This window comes from Aedes aegypti, chromosome 1 (assembly GCF_002204515.2).
Source record: "Aedes aegypti strain LVP_AGWG chromosome 1, AaegL5.0 Primary Assembly, whole genome shotgun sequence".
NCBI classification, from domain to species: Eukaryota; Metazoa; Arthropoda; class Insecta; order Diptera; family Culicidae; genus Aedes; species Aedes aegypti.
In genome coordinates, this window is record NC_035107.1 from 4,648,725 (window position 1) to 4,662,069 (window position 13,345).

The 13,345-nt window shown below is 38.1% G+C and overlaps 1 protein-coding gene across 1 annotated transcript in view; it reads left to right on the plus strand.

Annotated features, from left to right (window-relative positions):
• LOC5572379 overlaps nucleotides 1–13,345 on the plus strand; it is a 516,304-nt gene that overhangs the window by 178,478 nt on the left and 324,481 nt on the right. The window lies entirely within an intron of this gene.

Genomic DNA, 13,345 nt, shown 5'->3' on the forward strand with positions numbered 1-13,345 from the left:
CTTTCTCAGAAGCTTGAAAGTTTCACTCTTAGAAGCTTTAAAGAAAGATATTTAAAGCTTCTCTCTAAAAAGCTTGAAAAGTTTCCGTTTTAAAGGATGAAAAGCTTCTCTCTTGACAGCTTTAAAGCTTCTCTCTCAGAAGCATACAAGTTTCTCTTAGAAGCCAAAAATCTTCTCTCTTAGAAGTTCAAAAGCGTCTCTCTTTGAAGCCCGGAACTTAAAAGATTTTCTCTTGGAAGCTTAAAAGCTTCTCTCTTGGAAGCTTCGAAGCTTCTCTCCCGGGAGCTAAAGAGCTTCTCTCTTTAAAGCTTAAAAATTTCTCTTGTGATGGCTTAAAAACTTCTCTCTTAGAAGCTTTAAAATTCCTCTTTTAAGCTTTAAAGCTTCTTTCTCAGAAGCTTGAAAGTTTCTCTCTCAGAAGCTTTAAAGAAAGATATTAAAAGCTTCTCTCTTAAAAGCTTGAAAAGTTTCTGTTTTGAAGGATGAAAAGCTTCTCTCTTGACAGCTTAAAAGCTTCTCTCTCAGAAGCAGACAAGTTTCTCTCTTAGAAGCCAGAAATCTTCTCTCTAAGAAGTTCAAAAGCTTCTCTCTTTGAAGCCCGGAACTTTTCTTTTAGAAACTCAAAGCATCTCTGTAATAAGATCAAAGCTTCTCTTTTGGAAGCAGGAAAGCTTGTCTCTTACAAGCTTCAAAGTTTTTTCTCCCAGAAACTTGAAAGTTTCTCTATTGAAAGCTTAAAAGCTTCTTTTTCAGAAGCTTAAAAGTTTCCCTTTTAAAAAGTTCTCTCTTGGAAGAAACTTTTATTTCTCTCTTAGAAGCTTAAAATCTTCTCTCTTAGAAGTTAAAAAGCTTTTCTTTTAGAAGCTGAAAGCTGCTCTCTTAGAAGCTTAAAGCTTCCATTTTAGAAAGTCAAAGATCTCTTTTGGAAGCATAAAAGCTTCTCTTTAAGAAGCTTAAAAGCTTAAATTTTTTTCTACTAAAACATTAGAAGCATCACAAAATATTGAAGGAAGCATCTACCAGAAGCTGCAAAAATTTCTTCAAGAAGTTCGAAGAAGTTTTTCATAAGCTTAAAAAAATGAAAATCTTATTCGTCTCATAAGAATATAAAAACTTTTCTGTTGATCATTAGAAAGCTTAACATTATTTTATGAGTTCAGAAAATTTTCTCCCGGTATCTCGGAAAAACTTCTCACAGAAGCATGTAACATTTTTGATCTCCAAATTTCAGAAAAGCTTCTTTTAGAATGTTTGAAAAGTTACTTCCAGAAGTTTACGAAAATTTCGCTTCGATACATGATAGTTTCTTACCAAGAGGAGTTCTGTTTGATCTTCCGACATTGACGCTTGCTTCTGCGGGAGCAGGTGACGAGGGCATGATCAAACATGTCGCGCGTCGGTCGAATAAAGTGAAAAAGTGCCGCGATCGGTTAGTTCTGTTTGATCTTCGACCTTGACGATTGCTCCTTGGCAGTGGGTCAAGAAAGCCCGAGCAGTCGTCAATTGTTTTCCCTCTCGGATCGTGCGCCTATTTTCTCTGAGTGCTTTTATATAGCCGAGCAAACGAGTTAAGCTGAATGTGGATTGTTGCTGCTCAGTCAAGGATGACGGATCATTCCATGCTACTATTTCTAATCTATAAAATATGTATGACTGCACATTTAATCGATACAACGGTAGGACGTAAATATGATTTTTCAACAAACTATGAATGGTTCGTCACTGTGATTGTCGACATAAACTCTAATTCATGAATTATTTATGTTTAACATTTTTTTTTTCAAAACACCCCTTCTTTTTATCTTTATTTTTGTAACTATAAAAAAAACTTTGAATGGTTCGACACTACAAGTGTAGACTTGCGAAAGGTTCACTTTATTCAACAAACTTTGGATGGTTCGCCACTGTAAGTGTCGGCATAAGAATAAGAGTGTTCTATGATGTTCCAGCCAATCGACTTTTTGTTTCTTTTCAAATAAGTAAAATATAATAACACATGCTTTCGTCCTGACAGCTGTAGGAATGTTACATTTAGATATTTGTTCAACAAACTTTGAATGGTTCGTCACCTCAAGTGTCGGCATAATTTTCCTTTACATAGAAATTGTTCATATCAAATGAAAATATTATATTTTCATAAAAGCATATTTATATTTGACAAAAAGCTATTTATCATGGTCTAATCACTTATCAAAGTGAATCCTTTGACCCAACGATCCTTCCCATAAACAAACATCCCTCCCAGTAACCTTTGTGGAGATGCAGAGGCAAACACGGTCTCCAAATAGCAAATAGCACTTACATTTCTTCCCCCAATCCCACCTGACTGCAAGGACGTGGCCGGCGCCGTTATTGACCCTGTATAAATAGAGGCACTGAATTATGCACTCTGAAGAAGATTATGGCCAATCCCAGCCGAACTTCTAGTTGATTCTTTGTGCATTTTCACTGACTTTGGTCAATCACGGAATAGCAACCATTGATATGTGTAGTCAGTCTAAGCTAAGCTAAGCTAAGCTATATGAAAATTTCTAAAACAAAAAACAAGATTTTTTTTATTTTTGCTTGTAGATTTTTTTTTTCAGATTTTTCAATTTTGTCTCAAAAGTTAAAATCTTAAGAAAAGTTATGATTTTTTTTAAATTCAAAATCTAATGCGCAGAGACCTACAGTGTGTGCCGATGAAAAATGACTGATTTTTTATTTTCAAAAATATATATCTCAAAAACTTAAAGACATACATCGCTGAAAATTTGACAGTAAACGTAAAGTTTTCTAAACTTTCAAGAAAAAATGAGAACACCAACAGCCTCTTTGGTCTCGAGGCCTTCAAAACACGAAATAACGGAAATTATTGATTTTTTTCTTGTAAAAAAAAACAATTTGTGTGAAATTTAATATATTTTCTGAAAAGGCAAAATCTTTTTGATCGGTCAAACGGTTCAAAAGTTATAATTTTTAAATTTTGTTTTGCAGAATTGCGATTTTTCTAGTCACCCTACTTCGGAAATTGCCACCCTTATCAAAAAATCTAATAACACGTGTATCCTTATTTCGGATAAGGAACAAATTAGCAAATTTTCATGCAATTCGGTGAACCACTAGATCAGTTTTTCATGGAATGGCTGCATATTTGTCCTACAAAGTACAGAAAATCTACTTCTGGAAGCTTCCATATTAGAAGCTTAAAGTTCTCTCTAAACAGCTTGTAAGCTTCTCTCTTAGAGGCTTGAAAGCTTCTCTCTTAGAAGCTTTAAAGCTTCTCTCTTAGCAGCTTGAAAGCTTCTCTCTTAGAAGCTTGAAAGCTTCTCTCTTAGAAGCTTGAAAACTTCTCTCTTAGAAGCTTGAAAGCTTCACTCTTAGAAGCTTGAAAGCTTCTCTCTTAGAAGCTTTAAAGCTTCACTCTTAGAAGCTTGAAAGCTTCTCACATAGAAGCTTGAAAACTTCTCTCTTAGAAGCTTGAAATCATTTCTCTAAGAAGCTTAAAAGCTTCTCTCTTGGATGCTCAAAAGCTTCTCTCTTGGAAGCTCAAAATCTTCTCTCTTAAAAACTTAAAAGCTTCTCTCTTGGAAGCTTAAAAGCGTCTCTCTTGGAAGCTTAAAAGTTTCACTCTTGGAAGCTTAAAAGTTTCACTCTTGGAAGATTAAAAGCTTCTTTCCTGGAAGTTTAAAAGCTTCTCTCTTAGAAGCTTGAAAGCTTCTCTCTTAGAAGCTTGAAAGCTTCTCTCTTAGAAGCTTGAAAGATTCTCTCTTAGAAGCTTGAAAACTTCTCTCTTAGAAGCTTGAAAGCTTCTCTCTTAGAAGCTTGAAAGCTTCTCTCTTAGAAGCTTTAAAGCTTCACTCCTAGAAGCTTGAAAGCTTCTCACTTAGAAGCTTGAAAACTTCTCTCTTAGAAGCTTGAAATCATTTCTCTAAGAAGCTTGAAAGCTTCTCTCTTGGATGCTCAAAAGCTTCTCTCTTGGAAGCTCAAAATCGTCTCTCTTAAAAACTTAAAAGCTTCTCTCTTGGAAGCTTTAAAGCGTCTCTCTTGGAAGCTTAAAAGTTTCACTCTTGGAAGATTAAAAGCTTCTTTCCTGGAAGTTTAAAAGCTTCTCTCTTAGAAGCTTGAAAGCTTCTCTCTTAGAAGCTTGAAAGATTCTCTCTTAGAAGCTTGAAAACTTCTCTCTTAGAAGCTTGAAAGCTTCTCTCTTAGAAGCTTGAAAGCTTCTCTCTTAGAAGCTTGAAAGCTTCTCTCTTAGAAGCTTGAAAGCTTCTCTCTTATAAGCTTGAAAGCTTCTCTCTTATAAGCTTGAAAGCTTCTCTCTTAGCAGCTTGAAAGCTTCTCTCTTAGAAACTTGAAAGCTTCTTTCTTAGAAGCTTGAAAGCTTCTCTCTTAGAAGCTTGAAAGCTTCTCTCTTAGCAGCTTGAAAGCTTCTCTCTTAGAAGCTTGAAAGCTTCTCTCTTAGAAGCTTGAAAGCTTCTCTCTTAGAAGCTTTAAAGCTTCTCTCTTAGAAGCTTGAAAGCTTCCCTCATAGAGGCTTAAGAGCTTATATCATAGAAACTTAAAAGCTTCTTTCTTAGGAACTTAAGAGCTTCTTTTACAGGGGCTTAAAAGCTTCTCCTTTGAATGCTTAAAGGCTTTTTTCTTAGAAACTTTAAACCTTCTCTCCTACAAGCCGTAAAGCTTCTCTCTTAGAGTTGAAATATTCTCTCTCTTCTCGAAAGCTTCTTAAAAGCTTGTCACTCAGAGCTTAAAAGCTTCTTTCTCTGAATCTGCAAACTTCTCATTGAGAAAGCTCGAAAGCTCACCGCTCTGAAAAACGATAGCTTTTCTTCCAAAAATTTCAAAACTTCTTCATGGGTCTTTAAGGTACTTTTCCAGTAGACCAAACGGTTTTTACACAGAAGCTTCTTCCTTACAACTATGTTAGCTCCTTTCCCAGAAGCTCGAGAAAGCTTCTCCCTCAGAAGTTCGGGAAGGTTACCCCCTCAGCATCTTTAAAGTATCTTACTCAGGAGCCTTCAATTCAGAGAAGCCTTCAACTCTCTTACATAACCTTCTATTTCAGAATCACGATAGCTTTTATCTCAGAAGTTTAAAAAATTCGTCCTCTGAAACAGTAAATATTTTCTTTCAGAGAGCTCGAAAACCCATCGCTCAGAAACTTCTCCGAGTTCGATAGCTTTTTCTTTAAAATTTCGAAAGCTTTACCTTCAGTAATGCAAAAGTTGCTCCGTCATAAACTTTTTACTTACAAGATTGAAAGCTTCTTTCCTAGTAGTTCTGGAAAAGCTTCCCGTCGGAAGCTCTGGAAGGTGTTATTTTCACAAGCTTGGACGAGTATTTATCTTAGAATCTTAGAGCTTACGCCTCAGAAACTCAAGAGCATCTTCTCCAGAATTTCGAAATCTTATTTCTCAGATGTTCTAAAGCTTTTCTCTCTTATAAGCTTGATAGCTTATCTTTTAAAACCTTGAATGCTTCTCTCTCAGAAGTTTTAAAGCTTCTCTCAAAAAAACCTTAAAGCTTCTCTCAAAAAATCTTTAAAGATTCTCTCAAAACAACTTCAAAGCTTCTCTCTCGCAGAAGTTTTAAAGCTTCTCTCTCACAAAAGCTTAAAAATTTCTATCTTATAAGCTTAAAAGCTTCTCACTTAGAGGCTGAAAAGCTTTTCTCTTAGTAGCTAAAAAGTTTATCTCTTGAAAACTTAAAATCTTCTCTCATAGTAGTTTCAAAGCTTCTCTTCTAGCAGCTTAAAAACTTTTCTCTTAGAAGCTTTAAAGAGAAGCTTAGAAGCTTATATGCTTTTTCTCAGAAATTAAGAAGCTTTTCTCATAGAAGCTTAAAAGCATCACTCTAAAAAGCTTACCAGCTTAGAATCTTAAAAGATTCTCTCGTAGAAGCTAAGAAGCTTTTCTCTTACAAGCTTAAAAGCTTCTCTTTTAGAAGCTCAAAGCTGCTTTTTCAAAGGTTTGAAAGCTTCTCTCTTAGAAGCTCAAAGCTTCATATAAGGAAGCTCGAAATCTTCTCCCATAAGGAGTGTATCGAAAAGTAGTCGCAAACATTCAAAACGGTATATCTCAGAGCGTAGTTCATCTTTTTAAAAGCTTTTTTCACGCAAATCTTCATCATATCATCAAATATTGAAGCAGCTAAAAAAATATTGAATAATATGTAGTCTTAATATAAATACAACAAGGTTTATAAAGCATGGAAAATAAAATCTTGCACAAAATTACATTTTTAAAGTGTCTTCTGAAGATTCGATGATTTGTATTGAACAAAATGTATATCAAACAAAATAGGATGAAAAGCTTATTCTATCGGAAAATATGTTTACTTCACACAGCATGTAAAAAGAAATTCAAAAAATTAAATTATTGCTTTAAAAAAGCTCAATTATTGGAACAAGGTCGGTTTTAGAAAGTCACTTTTGCTTAATCAACCTTTGAAGCTCTGTCATATACAGCGGCAATAATATAGAATAACATGTTTTGCTTACATTACTTCATAAATATGCAAAGAAACTTTTCCAATCAAAAAAACAATTTTTTATTCATTACAATCGTTCGATATTACCATTAACGTGTAGAAAAAAAAATCAAAAAACGAGGTCCTTAAAAATCGACTTTTTTCGATTTTTGTATTTGCTCTCAAATGCTTGTTAATGAATTTTTCAAAATATTTTTTACACTATGTCATGAGAGTTATGGCACAGAATATATTAGCATAAACAAAAATATATTTTTCTAAAAATTTTACACATTTATTAACATATCAATTTTTTCAGAGGTGTGCAAGATTTTCATCGACATCTGTTAATAATTTGCAAAATTATCATGCAAAATGCCACTTTATTGAAACAATATCACCACAACATCATTTTTAAATATATTGTAAAGCATTTCTGATCAAAAAATTGTTTGTAGGTTCAACCTATTATTTTTGAGACTGTTTTGAAAGTTTGCGACTACTTTTCGATACACTCCTTATGCTCAAGAGCTTCTCGTTAATAGGCTCTCTTTTCTCGAAAGTTTCATAAAGGCTTATCACTCAGAAGCTTATAATGTTCCCCAGCAGCTTGAAAGCTTCTCCTTCTGATGCTCAAAAGCTTACAACTCTGAAGATTTAAAACATTTTGTATTGCAGCCTAAGAGCTCAGCTGCTCGAAAGCTTCCCTCCACGATTTTCAAATACTACTCCCTCTCAAGCTTGAGTGTTTTTGTACTCAGAAGCTGACAAGCTTTTGTATTTAACTCTTGAATGCTCCTTCCTCAAAAGCTCGAAAACTGGATACTTAGAATTTTGCAATCATTTCGCTCAGATGCTAAGAGCACCCTCCAAAGAAGCATTGAAGTTTCTCCTGAAGAAACATGACCGATTTTTTTAAGCGCATTACTTCCTCCAGAGTTACTGGATAACTATTCAGAATTTTGGAGACTTTTCACACGTTTAAAAGCTCTCCATTAAAATATTTTTCCTCAGAATCTCATAAGCTGCTTCCATAGGAGTTAGAAATGTTCTTCTGCAGAAACTCAAAATCTTCTTCCTCAGTAGTTTCAAAACTTCTTCCTCAAATGCTTACAAGCTTCTTCTTCGAAACTCGAAAACTCCTTCCTCAGAAGCTCAGAAGTTTATTTCCCAGGAGATTGAATGCTTCTCTTTCACAACCTTCAAAGCTTTTATGTCAGACACATGAGCTTCTCAGTATCATAAAAGCTTCTTCCTTTGAGTTTATGAATCTTTTCATTCTTTAAGCTTGAATTCCCAGATTAATTCCCAGAAACTCCCAGACGTTCGAAATTTTTCTTCTTTGAAAGACCGTAAACGTCATCTTCTGTAAATCGAAGAATTCTCCCTTGGAAGCTGCTTTGTAAGAAGTTTGTTATCCTCGGGAAATCGTCTCCCTCTGAATCTCGGGAAACTCCCAAGTAACATTGACAGCTTATTCAGCTACAATGCTGTTTATACAGCCTCTTCTCAGCTGAATCAAGTTTTGGAGAGTACTTCTCTTAGAATCTTAAAGGTCCCCTCATCGTCCCATAAACTCGAAAGTACTTTCTCCAGAGGCCTGAAAGCTTATTTCTCAAATGTTCGAAAGCTTTTTGCTTAAAAGCTATTATCTCAAAATATTGAAAGCTTCGTGATCAGGAGCTAGACAACTTCGTTTTCTGAAGTTCGAAAGATTCTCCTTCAGAAGACTAAAATTGTCTTCCTTAAAAGCAGTTTCAAAAAGCTCCAAAGCTTTGTTTACAAAAAGGAAACTTTTCTCTAAGAAATTTTTCTCATTGGAGTTCGAAAGCTTTTTCCGGGAAAGCTCTAAAGATCCTTCGTCAGAAGCTCTAAGCCATCTATCGGAAGAAAAGCATTTCTGATAAGCTTGAGAAGGTGTTGCCTAAATCGCTGGAAAGCTTCCCGAAAAACTGATAGTTTCTTCTTGAAACTAAGTAAAACTTCTCCCTGAAGATGGAAGAAGCCTTCATTTGAAACTCAGAAAACCCATAGGTTTTAAAATTTCGGAAGAAAAACCCTCATATTCAAAAGGGCGTTCAGTTGTGCTTTGGGGTTAATTTTTTACTGCTCTATTTATAAAACTCATCTTTGTATCCCAAAAAGGTAATCCTACTTCAGTTACATATAATCAAAAACCACCCGCAAAACGAGAAATTAATTTCGCCATAAAAATATCATCAAGTAGCAGGCTGCGTGTCGAAAAACAAACCCTTATTCCCCGCCTGCTAAGAGCATATGGCCAAAAGTATGAACCGTGGAACGCAGGCGAAGCGATAAAAGGCGTCGGGTAAACACGAGCACGTGAGGTTGTTAAAAAAAATCGAGAAACATGTGGGCAGGGTACAAAATCCCGGTGAGAGTCCAATGTCGTGGCCGCAATATTCGCCGAAACATTGCAATCAAAATGTATACATTTTGGCAGTTGCAACAGCGGTTAAAAATAAAATCCTTCCAGTGTGTTTTTTTTGCGAGATTCCGATATTTTTTCGCAAACATTCGACTCTGACTTTATTACATGTTTCCCCGCGAGGCGATCGAATGTTGCACGATTTCGCGACCCACACTGAAGCATATTGGCTCGATCTGGAACAAATGTCGGCCAAACATCAATTTTATCAGTTTCTGGCATTGCAGAATTCGTTCTCATTTGATTCCGAAACAAGATCGAAGCAACCGAAGAAAAACATCACAACTGTGTACTCTATGTAATTCATTAGCACTATACCAGGAAGGGAGCTTCAGAATCATTTTCAAAATTTTATTTAGAATCCTCTGGAGAACTTTCTTCCTGGTTACAACAGCTGGTCTATACTGGTACAGCATACAACATCATTGAAATTTTTGGCCGCCCTCGAACCACTGTGCGACGGTCCAATCCGCGCAAAAGAGAAATCGATAATGCATAATTGAAGTTTAACCGATTTCGCAACACTCTGCAACCTGGAACCGCCGTGGAAGCTACTCTACTAGGCACTTTTCCACACGGCAATTTGCGAAACAATTTCCGACCGACAGGTGCTCGAGAAGCCTTTGCTCACAACCCGGACTGGGAGTGGATTCTTCCGCTGCGCGCCGGATATGAGGCACTTTGGCTTTATGCAGAGTGACAAATCAATCGCAGCAATCGCGGATTTTTTTTTCACATCACCTTTCGATGCACTCTTGTGGCTTCACCATGGCCTACTGTGAAGGCGGGGAGGGGGCGGCTGCAACAATGATATGCCACCGTTAACGATGATGAAAGCTTGATGAGCCGGCAATACCAAACGGGAGAGGACTTCGCTCATGCTTAGCACCACTTTTATCCGAAGGGGAAAAATCTTTGAAACTGAATTTTCCATAAAAAAGCAATTTATATTCATAAACAAGTGCCGCATACACAGCAAGGCTTTTAAACGCTCTCCCGTCATGACCACCGTCGTCGGCCGGAGGATCGGAACGAAATGGAACGGAGCAGAATGCTTTGTAAGCCGCACGCCCACGACGATGAAGACCACACAACAGACACTGGCCTGGCCTTGATCGTTCTTCTTATCTGTTCGAGCAGATTTTGTGCCGTGGCTTGCGGGGGAAAGAGTGAAGATGGTACGAAGCTGGGGGCACTGTTTTTTCTTCTTGATTTCGTTTTTGCAGTTTTCCTTTCTCGGTGAGCAGAAACAAGTGCGATCAGAGGCGGTTTCAGGTGTGGGAGGGTTTTCTGAGGTTTTGAGAAAAACTTCTTTGAGCTTCTGAGAAAGAGCTTTTTCGAACTTCTGGGAGATGCCTCTTGAAGCATGCCTGTAGGAAGCATCATCAAGAAACTTCTTCGAGCTTCTGCGAGTATTTTTTTACTTCTTCGAACTTGTCTGAGAAGCTTCTGCGAGCTTCTGGAAGCAGCTTCATTGCAGCTCTGATAGAAGCTTTTCGGGCTTCGGAGAGCAACTTTTCTGATCTTCTGGAAGAATCTTTTTCGTGCTTCTAGGAGAAGCTTTTTCGAGCTTCTGGGAGAAGCTTCATTAAGCTTATAGGAGAAGCTTCTTCTAGCTTCTGGGAGTATCTTCTTGGATCTTCTGGAAGAAGCTTCTTCGAGCTTCTAGAAGAAGCTTCTTCGAAATTCTGAAAGAAGCTTCTTCGAGCTTCTGGAGGAAACTTTATCGAGCTTTTAAGAGCAACTTTTCTGAGCTTCTGAGAGAAGCATCTTCGAGATTTTTGACAACGATTCTTCGAGTTTCTAGGAGAAGCTTTTAAGAGCTTCTGGTAGAAACTGTTTTGAGCTTCTGGGAGAAGCTTCTTCGAGCTTCTGAAAAAAGCTTCTCTGAATATCTTGGAGAGAAGCTTCTCTGAGCTTCTGGAAGAGAAGCTTCTCTGAGCTTCTGGGAGAGAAGCTTCTTAAACTACTGGGAGAAGCTTTTTGGAGCTTCTGAGAGAAACTTTTTGGAGCTTCTGAGAGAAGCTTCGTCGATTTTCTCAAAGGAGCTTCTTTGAGCTTGTGAGAGAGGTTTTCAGAGTTTCTGTCAGAAGCTTTTGGGAGAAGCTTCTTCGAGCTGCTGTGAGAATTTTTTTCGAGCTTCTGAGAAAAACTTTTTAAAGGTACTTTGAACTTCTGGGAGAAGCTTCTTCAAGCTTTTTGGAGTAGCTTCTTTAAACTTTTGGGAGAAGCTTCAAAGAGCTTCTAGGAGAAGCGTTTTTGAGGTTCTAGAAGAAGTTCTGGGTTCTGGGAGAAGTTTCCTGGAACTTCTGAGAAAAGCTTCTCGGAGCTTCTGGGAGAAGCATCTTGGAGCCTCTGAGAGAAGCTTTTTGGAGCTTCTGAGAGAAACTTTTTGTAGCTTCTGAGAGAAGCTTCTTCTTTTTCGTGCTTCTAGGAGAAGCTTTTTCAAGCATCTGAGAGAAGCTTCTTTGAGCTTATAGGAGAAGCTTGAAGAAGCATCTGAGAGAAGCTTGAAGAAGCTTCTTCAAGCTTCTGGAAATATCCTCTAAGATCCAAGAGGAAGAAGCTGCCTCGAAATTCTGAAACAAGCTTCTTCAAGTTTTTGGGGGAAGCTTCTTCGAGCTTCTGGGAGAAGCTTTGTCGAGCATCTGGGAGTGGTTTCTTTGAGCTTCTGAGAGAAGCTACTAGGAGTGTCTTCGAGATTTTTGAAAAAGATTCTTCGAGTTTCTAGGAGAAGCTTCTTCGAGCTTCTTGTAAAAGCTTTTTCTAGCTTCTGGGAGAAGCTTCTTAGAGTTTTTGGGAGCAGCTTCTTCAATCTTCTGGTAGGAGCTTCTTCGAGCTTCTGGGAGAAGCATTTCCAAGCTTCTGGGAGAAGCTTCTTCGAGCTTCTGGGAAAAGCTTTTTAGAGTTTCTTGGAGAAGGTTCTTTGAGCATCTGGGGGAAGCTTCTTCGAGCTCGAACAAACTTCTTAAAGCTTCTTGGAGAAGCTTCTTCGAGCTTCTGGCAGAAACTTCTTCGAGCTTTTGGGAGAAGCTTTTTCGTGCTTCGGGAAAAGCTTCTTCAAGCTTCTGGGAGAAGCTTCTTCGAGCTTTTGGCAGAAACTTTTTCGAGCTTCTAGGAAAACCTTCTTAGAGCTCCGAGAAGAAGTTTCTTCGAGCATCTGTCAGAAACTTTTCCAAGCTTCTTGCAGAAGCTTCTTCGAGCTTCTGGGAAATGCTTTTTAGAGCTTCTGGGAAAAGCTTCTTCGAGCATCTGGAAGAGGCTTCTTAAAGTTTCAGGGAAATCTTATACGAGGTTCTGAAAGAAAGCTGGAAAAAGCTGGAAGTAGCTTCTTCGAGCTTCTGAGAGATGCTTCTTCGGATTTCTGAGAGAAGCATCTTCGAGCTTACGGGAGAAGCTTCATCGAGTTTACGGGAGAACCTTTTTTCGAGCTTCTGGCAGAAGCATCTTCGAGCTTCTGGCAGAAGCATCTTCGAGCTTCTGGCAGAAGCATCTTCGAGCTTCTGGGAGAAGATTCTTCGAGCTTCTAGGAGATGCTACTACGAGTTTCTGGAAGTAGCTTCATTGCAGCTCTGGTAGAAGCTTTTCGAGCTTCGGAGAGCAACTTTTCTGAGCTTCTAGAAGAATTTTGTTCGTGCTTCTAGGAGAAGCTTCTTCGAGTTTCTGAGAGAAGCTTCTTGGAGCTTCTGGTAGAAGCTTCATTAAGCTTATAGGAGAAGCTTCTTCGAGCTTCTGGAAGAAGCTTCTTAGAAATTCTGGAAGAAGCTTCTTCGAGCTTCTGGAGGAAACTTCTTCGAGCTTCTAAGAGCAATTTTTCTGAGTTTCTGAGAGAAGCATCTTCGAGATTTTTGACAACGATTCTTCGAGTTTCTAGGAGAAGCTTTTTAGAGCTTCTGGTAGAAACTGTTTTGAGCTTCTGGGAGAAGCTTCTTCGAGCTTCTGAAAAAAGCTTCTCTGAGTTTCTGGGAGAGAAGTTTCTCTGAGCTTCTGGGAGAGAAGCTTCTCTGAGCTTCTGGGAGAGAAGCTTCTTAAAGTACTGGGAGAAGCTTTTTGGAGCTTCTGAGAGAAACTTTTTGGAGCTTCTGAGAGATTCTTCGTCGACCTTCTCAAAGGAGCTTCTTTGAGCTTGTGAGAGAGGTTTTCAGAGTTTCTGTGTGAAGCTTTTGGGAGAAGCTTTTGGGAGAAGCTTCTGAGGGCTTCTGAGAGAAACTTTTCAAAGGTACTTTGAACTTCTGGGAGAAGCTTCTTTGAGCTTCTAGGAGAAGCTTCTTCAAGCTTCTAGGAGAAGCTTCTTCGAGCTTTTTGGAGAAGCTTCTTCAAACTTTTGGGAGAAGCTTCAAAGAGCTTCTAGGAGAAGCTTCTTTTAGGTTCTAGAATAAGTTCTGGGTTCTGGGAGAAGCATCTTGGAGCCTCTGAGAGAAGCTTTTTGGAGCTTCTGAGAAAAAA